The sequence below is a fragment of the Triticum dicoccoides genome, chromosome 2B (genome assembly GCF_002162155.2).
Source record: "Triticum dicoccoides isolate Atlit2015 ecotype Zavitan chromosome 2B, WEW_v2.0, whole genome shotgun sequence".
NCBI lineage: Eukaryota > Viridiplantae > Streptophyta > Magnoliopsida > Poales > Poaceae > Triticum > Triticum dicoccoides.
Genome location: NC_041383.1, coordinates 754,218,176 through 754,226,532, shown reverse-complemented (window position 1 = coordinate 754,226,532; position 8,357 = coordinate 754,218,176).

The following is an 8,357-nucleotide window of genomic DNA, read 5'->3' as shown; positions in this document are numbered from 1 at the left end:
CTCACTGTTCATCCAATCGACCGGCTTCAGTTAGCAGCAGTAGCGAAGGAATCGCTCCATCGGGTTCAGTTAACAGCCATCGATCGATTGCTGGGGTTCAGTAACGAGTAACCTGCAGTGCAATCGCTCGGGTTCAGTTAGAGCCCAACGCCTCGCTTGGGTTCAGTTAGAGTCAACGCCTCGCACACATGCGCGTACGTACGAGAGCAACACGCATCGCTTGGCCCCCGACCTCCCACCGTAACCGGCAACTCCCCGAAATTTTCCTCCCCCTCGCTTCTACCATGTTTTTTTTTGTCATGGACGGACCAAAGAATGTCATGCAGTTGTGTCTTCGGCCCACCCAGGACGAAAAGCCCATTTTCTGTCATAATTTTTTGTCATAGAAGTAGCAGCCCACCACATCTATGATGATATCGGGTTTTGTCACAATTATTGTCATAGAAGTGTCATATGTATGACAAAATTTTTTTTCGTTCGGCCCAAAATGTCACGGATGTGTCTTTTTTTGTAGTGTCTTTAAGGGTGCATGACCATAAAAGATATTACTCATATAAATATAACAACCGTTATTCTCTGATTTAAATGAATAACCGTCTCGCATCAAACAAGATCCACATATAATGTTCATGCTCAACGCTGGCACCAAATAAAAATTATTCCAGTCTAAAACTAATCCCGAAGGTAGATGTAGAGGTAGCATGCCGATCGAGATCACATCGACTTTGGAACCATTTCCCACGCGCATCGTCACCTCGTCCTTAGCCAAGCTTCACTTAACCGTAGTCCCTGTTTCGAGTTGCAAATATTAGCAACAGAACCAGTATCAAATACCCAGGTGCTACTGTGAGCATTAGTAAGGTACACATCAATAACATGTATATCACATATACCTTTGTTCACCTTGCCATCCTTCTTATCCGTCAAATACTTGGGGCAGTTCCGCTTCCAGTGACTAGTCTGCTTGCAGTAGAAGCACTCAATCTCAGACTTAGGTCCATACTTGGGTTTCTTCTCTTGAGCAGCAACTTGTTTGCCGCTCTTCTTGAAGTTCCCTTTCTTCTTCCCTTTACCCTTTTTCTTGAAACTGGTGGTCTTGTTGACCATCAACACTTGATACTCCTTTTTGATTTCTACCTCCGCAGCTTTTAGCATTGTGAAGAGCTCGGGAATAGACTTGTTCATCCCTTGCATATTATGGTTCATCACGAAGCTCTTGTAGCTTGGTGGCAGTGATCGAAGAATTCTGTCAATGACACTATCATCAGGAAGATTAACTCCCAGTTAAATCAAGTGATTATTATACCCAGACATTTTGAGTATATGTTCACTGACAGAACTATTCTCTTCCATCTTGCAGCTGTAGAACTTATTAGAGAATTCATATCTCTCAATCCAGGCATTTGCTTAAAATATTAACTTCAACTCCTGGAACATCTCATATGCTCCATGATGTTCAAAACGTTGTTGAAGTCCCGGTTCTAAGCGATAAAGCATGGAACACTGAACTATCGAGTAGTCATCAGCTTTGCTCTGCCATACGTTCCTAACGTCGTCAGTTGCATCTGCAGCAGGCCTGGCACCCAGCGGTGCTTCCAGGACGTAATTCTTCTGTGTAGCAAGGAGGATAATCCTCAAGTTACGGACCTAGTCCGTGTAATTGCTACCATCATCTTTCAACTTAGCTTTCTCAAGGAACGCATTAAAATTCAATGGAACAAAAACACGAGCTATCTTTCTACAACAAACATAGCCTAGCAAAATACTATCAGGTACTAAGTTCATGATAAATTTAAGTTTAATTAATCATATTACTTAAGAACTCCCACTTAGATGGACATCCCTCTAATCATCTAAGCGATCACGTGATCCAAATCAACTAAACCATGTCCGATCATCACATGAGATGGAGTAGTTTTCAATGGTGAACATCACTATGTTGATCATATCTACTATATGATTCATGCTCGACCTTTCGGTCTCAGTGTTCCGAGGCCATATCTGTATATGCTAGGCTCGTCAAGTTTAACCTGAGTATTCTACGTGTGCAATTGTTTTGCACCTGTTGTATTTGAACGTAGAGCCTATCACACCCGATCATCACATGGTGTCTCAGCACGAAGAACTTTCGCAATGGTGCATATTCAGGGAGAACACTTCTTGATAATTAGTGAGAGATCATCTTAAAAATGCTACCGTCAATCAAAGCAAGATAAGATGCATAAAGGATAAACATCACATGCAATCAATATAAGTGGTATGATATGGCCATCATTGTGTGCTTGTGATCTCCATCTTCGAAGCACTGTTATGATCACCATCATCAACGGAGCGACACCTTGATGTCCATCGTAGCATCATTGTCATTTCGCCACCTCTTGCTTCTACGACTATTGCTACCTCTTAGTGATAAAGTAAAGCAATTACATGGCGATTGCATTGCATACAATAAAGCAACAACCATATGGCTCCTGCCAATTGCCGATAACTCGTTTACAAAACATGATCATCTCATACAATAAAATATAGCATCACGTCTTGACCATATCACATCACAACATGCCCTGCAAAAACAAGTTAGACGTCCTCTACTTTGTTGTTGCAAGTTTTACGTTGCTACTACGGGTTGAGAAAGAACCGTTCTTACCTACGCATCAAAATCACAATGATAGTTCGTCAAGTTAGTGCTTTTTTAACCTTCTCAAGGACCGGGCGTAGCCATACTCGGTTCAACTAAAGTTGGAGAAACTGACACCCGCCAGCCACCTATGTGCAAAGCACGTCGGTAGAACCAGTCTCACGTAAGCGTACGCGTAATGTCCATCCGGGCCGCTTCATCCAACAATACCGCCGAACCAAAGTATGACATGCTGGTAAGCAGTATGACTTGTATCACCCACAACTCACTTGTGTTCTACTCGTGCGTATAACATCTATGCATAAAACCAGGCTCGGATGCCACTGTTGGGGAACGTAGTAATTTCAAAATTTTCATACGCACATGCAAGATCATGGTGATGCATAGCAACAAGAGAGGAAAGTGTTGTCCATGTACCCTCGTAGACCGAAACCGGAAGCGATATAACAACGCAGTTGATGTAGTCATACGTATTCACGATCCGACCGATCAAGTACGGAATGTACGACACCTCCGAGTTCAGCACACGTTCAGCTCGATGAAGTCCCTCGAACTCCGATCCAGCCTTGCTTCGAGGGAGAGTTCCGTCAGCACGACGGCGTGGTGACGATGATGATACACTACCGACGCAGGCTTCGCCTAAGCACCGCTATGAAATTATCGAGGTGGAATATGGTGGAGGGGGGCATCGCACAAGGCTAATATATCTCAAGGATCAGCTGTAGTGTCTAGAGGTGCCCCCCGCCCCCGTATATAAAGGAGCAAGGGGGAGGGGGTGGCCAGCAAGGAGGAGGCGCGCCAGGGAGGAGTCCTAGTCCCACCGGGAGTAGGACTCCCTCCTTCCTTGTCCAAGTAGGAGAGGGGGAAGGAATGGAGAGAGGAGAGGAAGGAAAGGGGGGAGCCGCCCCCCTCCTTGTCCTATTCGGACTAGAGGGGGAGGGGGCGCGCGGCCTGCCCCGGCCGCCCCTCCTCTGCTCCACTTTGGGCCCATGTGGCCCATTAACCCCCCGGGGGGGTTCCGGTAACCCCCCAGTACTCCGGTATACATCCGATAACCCCTGGAACCATTCCGGTGTCCGAATATAGTCGTCCAATATATCAATCTTCATATCTCGACCATTTCGAGAGTCCTCGTCATGTCCGTGATCACATCCGGGACTCCGAACGATCTTCGGTACATCAAAACATATAAACTTATAATATAACCGTCATCTAAATTTACGCATGCGGACCCTACGGGTTCGAGAACTATGTAGACATGACCGAGACACGTCTCCGGTCAATAACCAATAGCGGAATCTGGATGCTCATATTAGCTTCCACATATTCTACGAAGATCTTTATCGGTCAAACCGCATAACAACATACGCTGTTCCCTTTGTCATCGGTATGTTACTTGCCCGAGATTCGATCATCGGTATCTCAATACCTAGTTCAATCTCGTTACCGACAAGTCTCTTTACTCGTTACGTAATGCATCATTTCGTAACTAACTCATTAGCTACATTGCTTGCAATGCTTACAGTGATGTGCATTACCGAGAGGGCCCAGAGATACCTCTCCGACAATCGGAGTGACAAATCCTAATCTCGAAATATGCCAACTCAACATGTAACTTTGGAGACACCTATAGAGCTCCTTTATAATCACCAGGTACGTTATGACGTTTGGTAGCACACAAAGTGTTCCTCCGGTAAACGGGAGTTGCATATCTCATAGGTGTAGGAACATGTATAAGTCATGAAGAAAGCAATATCAACATACTAAACGATCAAGTGCTAAGCTAATGGAATGGGTCAAGTCAATCACATCATTCTTCTAATGATGTGATCCCATTAATCAAATGACAACTCATGTCTATGGTTAGGAAAATCAACCATCTTTGATCAACGAGCTAGTCAGGTAGAGGCATACTAGTGACACTATGTTTGTCTATGTATGCACAAATGTATTATGTTTCCTGTTAGTACAATTCTAGCATTAATAATAAACATTTATGATGATATAAGGAAATAGATAATGACTTTATTATTGCCTCTAGGGCATATTTCCTTCAAGAGTCACTACAAAGTCACTAATAGCAGAGAACAAATGAAGAGATTATTGTACGGTACGAAACCACCTCAAAATTATCCTTTCTGATCGATCTATTCAAGAGTCCATAGTAAAACAACACGAAGCTATTCTTTCGTTTGATCTATCATAGAGTTCGTACTAGAATAACACCTTAAGACACAAACCAACCAAAACTCTAATGTCACCTAGATATTCCAATATCACCTCAAGTATCCATGGGTATCATTATACGATATGTATCACACAATCACAGATTCATCTATTAAACCAACACAAAGAACTTCAAAGATTGCCCCAAAGTTTCTACCGGAGAGTCAAGACAAAAACGTGTGCCAACCCCTATGCAAAAGTTCATTGACCCCGCAAGTTGATCACCAAAACATACATCAAGTAGATCACGTGAATATCCCATTGTCACCAGAAATAAGCACAGCAAGACATAGATCAAGTGTTCTCAAATCCTTAAAGACTCGATCCGACAAGACAACTTCTAGGGGAAAACTCAGTCCATTACAAGAGAGTAGAGGGGGAGAAACATCTTAAGATTCAACTATAATAGCAAAGCTCGCGATACATCAAGATCGTGTCGAATCAAGAACACGAGAGAGAGATCAAACACATAGCTACCGGTACATACCCTCAGCCCCGAGGGTGAACTACTCCCTCCTTGTCATGGAGAGCGCCGGATGATGAAGATGGCCACCGGTGAGGGATTCCCCCTCTGGCAGGGTCCCGGAATGGGCTCCCGAGAGGTTTCTGGTGGCTACAGAGGCTTGCGGCGGCGGAACTCCCGATCTATTGTGCTCCTCGATGTTTTTAGGGTATATGGACATATATAGGCGAAAGAAGTCAGTCAGGGGAGCCGCGAGGGGCCCATGAGGGTGGGGGCATGCCTCCCTGCCTTGTGGCTTCCTCGTTGCTTCCCTTACGTGCACTCCAAGTCTCCTGGATTGCTTCCGTTCCAAAAATAACTCTCCCGAAGGTTTCATTCCGATTGGACTCTGTTTGATATTCCTTTTCTTCGAAACACTGAAATAGGCAAGAAAACAACAATTAGGGCTGGGCCTCCGATTAGTAGGTTAGTCCCAAAAATAATATAAAAGTGTATAATAAAGCCCATAAACATCCAAAACAGATAATATAATAGCATGAATGCTTCATAAATTATAGATACATTGGAGACGTATGCCACTGAAGAAAAAAGAACTTTATTTATAAATGGCAAGACACTGTTCATGCGTAGTCCCCGACCCTCCATTATTTATAAGTGAATAACTACTACTCGACGCGTCTAATTATCACGTGGCTGCATCATTGTATAGAAATGAGCTCCACCGTCTCACGTGTGTGGTTGGGGAAGACGCAAAATACATAAAGAGTGCTACTAGTACTACGTGTGTGGGTGCGTGCACCTCTTCTTTTCGAGCATGGTTATTAAAAGTATAGCCCACTACTCTACCACGCGGTTATTATATGGGCAAGGAGTATAGGCAGTAATAATGACTAATAAGCCGTGAAATCACAAGGCCCACCTTTCTCTATGCTTGACCGAGGAAGCAACCATCATTTCACTCCTTGTTGAATAACCATCCGCTGCTATCTCCGCAAATAAATAAAAATCCACAGCTACCTCCGCAGCATGGTTAATATATAGCCATGGCAATCACGACGTAGAAATATCATTCACTTATACAATAGGGTTGGATCTAAGGCTAGTGATTTTTTTACTTTGTCTCTTTTTCTTTTTGTCTCATTTACTCATTTTACATTGTAGAGGATGGCTATTCCTTTCGATGGGACTTCTTCATGGGGTTTAAGACTAAGTAGCTTTGAATTATTCCCGCTGCCCACCACTCTGAATCGTGCTATCTATGATAGTACTCTCATTGCAACAATGAGGTCCACTAGGTCTGGCACGTCCTCTAAGAAGAGACTGTCACGCAAAACATACATCTTGTTGCCTTCTTCCTCATACAGTACATACCACTGGTACGTGCTACTAGTACTACTACTACTCGTTCTCCTATAAACCTTCTGCTTGGCATCTCAAAAACACTAACCTTGCGCTTGGCTCTTCGCCTCTTTGGGAAGTTGAGCAATAATGGTACTACAATATATTGTTCTGGCTATCTAAGACCGAATGAATTGTTGCACGTCCACCATGTGGGCGAGGGACAAGGGGCGAGGGGGAGTGCGTACTAGTACGTCCGTTTCAATATGGTCTACATACGGAGCAAAATGTGTGAATCTACACTCTAAAATATGTCTATATACATTAGTGTTTGGAGTATGTACTAGTAGTTCATGTTGAAATTTACTAAAAGACATATATTTCAAACAATATGATAATCTCTCTAACCAAGGTAGGGATGAGGAGCAACGAAGGGAGTGGTAAAATTTTCTCCTTGTCCTGTGAGCTACCACGCGCGTGGTCAAGGGAGCAGGCGTAGGCATACTAAGAAAGCTTCTCCTCGTCCTGCGACTCTGCGAGCCACCGCGCCCATGGGCGGGGGAAACGGTGTACTAAGCAAGCTTCTCCTTGTTCTACAAGTTGACAGGACACATCAAAAGTAATACGTACAGAGCATCTCCAGTGTATATCACTACAAAAAAGACACATCCGTGACATTTTGGGCCGAACGAAATTTTTTTGTCATACTTATGACACTTCTATGACGATAATTGTGACAAAACCCAGTATCATCATAGATGTGGTGGGATCCTACGTCTATGACAAAAAATCGTGATCGAAAATGGGCTTTTCATCCTGGGCGGGTCGTGAGACGCAGCTGCATGACATTCTTTGGGCCGTCCATGACGGAAAACACCATGGTAGAAGCGAGGGAGAGGAAAATATCGGGGTGTTCCCGGGTGGTCGGGGTCAAGCGATGCGTGTTTCTCTCCTACACGTACGCGTGTGTGTGCGAGGCATTGGGCTCTAACTCAACCCGAGCGAGGCGTTGGGCTCTAACTGAACCCGAGCGGTTGCACTGCAAGCTACGCGTTACTGAACCTAAATGATCGATTGATGGTTGTTAACTGAACGCGGTCGAGAGATTCCTTCGCTACTGCTGCTAACTGAAGTCGATCGATGCTGCCTCTAGATGAACAGTGAGCGTTGCAGGGGGTTTGGATGAGCAGTGAGCGGTGGCGTTGGATGAACAGGACACCGTGGTGTTGCCTCTGGATGAATAGGACCCCGATCGATCGAGCCGGTTAGGTCTGGATGAATAGGACCCCGTGGAGGGCTGGATGAACAGGATGACCCTGTGGAGGGCTGGATGAACAGGATGACCCCATGGAGGGCTGGATGAACAGTAGATGGTGGAGGGGTGGATGAACAATAGCCCGTGGAGGGGTGGTTGAACAGGAGGCCGTGGAGAGGGCTGGCTGAACAGTAGCAGGTGGAGTAGTGCGCGGTGGAGGCTGGATGAACAGGAGCCCGTGGACGAACAGTCGCAGGTGGAGGCTGGAGGAGGTCGACGGTGGATGAACAGTAGCCCGTGGAGGCTGGAGGAGGTCTACGGTGGAGATGGACTGTATCCCGTGGAGTCCCGTTTTGCGGTTCACCACACCCCTCCCGATGAACAGGACCCCCATTTCGATCGTAGCACTCCAACACAGGTCTGTTTCCTCCGTTTTG